Source organism: Schistocerca serialis, chromosome 12 (assembly GCF_023864345.2).
Source record: "Schistocerca serialis cubense isolate TAMUIC-IGC-003099 chromosome 12, iqSchSeri2.2, whole genome shotgun sequence".
Classification (NCBI taxonomy): Eukaryota; Metazoa; Arthropoda; class Insecta; order Orthoptera; family Acrididae; genus Schistocerca; species Schistocerca serialis.
In genome coordinates, this window is record NC_064649.1 from 10,035,570 (window position 1) to 10,036,918 (window position 1,349).

General features: G+C 44.7%; 1 pseudogene; it reads right to left on the minus strand.

Annotated features, from left to right (window-relative positions):
- Nucleotides 1-643: 643 nt before the first annotated feature.
- Nucleotides 644-761, minus strand: LOC126428589 (5S ribosomal RNA; annotated as a pseudogene).
- Nucleotides 762-1,349: the final 588 nt, after the last annotated feature.

A 1,349-nucleotide genomic window follows, 5' to 3' on the forward strand; every position in this document is an offset into this window, starting at 1 on the left:
GTTGTAACAATTTAATTGTACTTACGTAAATTGGAATTCTGAAATTTATATACGTATTTGTAGCATTTTCCATAACATTTCAGGGTTTGTACAGGTGTTAACGCACTAAGGTGACGAAGTTTGGTACCCTTACATTAATTTAATAGAAAGTTTTGTTATGAAAAAAAAACTTCCAGTGTTTTACTTGGTGTTTATTTCCAGACATAGACCGGCAGTCACGTTAAGATTTTCTTGCCACTGCAGTAACATTCCAGTCGTTGGCCTTTGCAAGAATAATTTCTGCAAATAAATTATATATAAAAATAACATCGAGTTTTGAAATAATAGTTCTTTTAAATGAGTAAGTAAGACCCAGAATCAAGCAGAAAACAAAAGGTGAGAACAAAATGTTATTCACTCGACATACAGATAATTTTTCCTATCTGACACATACTGCGTGAAAAGCACTCCGTCTTCAGGCCGCAAGTAGCCCATCGGGACCATCCGACCGCCGTGTCATCCTCAATGAGGATGCGGATAGGAGGGGCGTGTGGTCAGCACATCGCTCTCCCGGTCGTTATGATGGCATTCTTGACCGAAGCCGCTACTATTCGGTCGAGTAGCTCCTCAGTTGGTATCACGAGGCTGAGTGCACCCCGAAAAATGGCAACAGCGCATGGCGGTCTGGATGGTCACCCATCCAAGTGCCGGCCACGCCCGACAGCGCTTAACTTCGGTGATCTGACGGGAACCGGTGTATCCACAGCGGCAAGGACGTTGCCTATACCGCGTGAAGACTGTAACTAAAAAATGTCCTTATTTGATATTTAATATGCAGATTGTACCAAAAAGACGCGCTTTTGATATATCATCGTGCCGTAGCACTAAAACGGTATACTTTCGTAGCATACCAGTTATAACAATAAAAATATCAACTATAGGAAGCCGTTACCTACCGAAATGTGGTTTCCCGTCATGTTCTTACAACGAGTCGTAAGTAAAACGACGCGTATTCGAGACATCCTAGGTTTCCTGACGCTTTAGAAAAGCTTATATTCATACCACGTACTCCGTGACAAAGGAAACCCATCACACACGATGTTCAACGCCATACAATATGGCGGTTGCTGTGTGCTGCTTTTGACGTACAGCTATATCGTATCTGACTGCCCACGTTCTCAGATTCTTTATTTCCCGCACCGCAGTGTAGTGGAACGTGGAATTCCACTGTGTGACGTCACCAGCTTTTCGTCCACGTGCGCTTACACGTCCACGTGCGCTTGTACGTCCCGTGAGAGGACGGCTTTCGCCAGCGTTCGGCGTGTGTATGCCCAAGGGCGCACGGTGTGCTAGCCGTCCACACTGCAGCA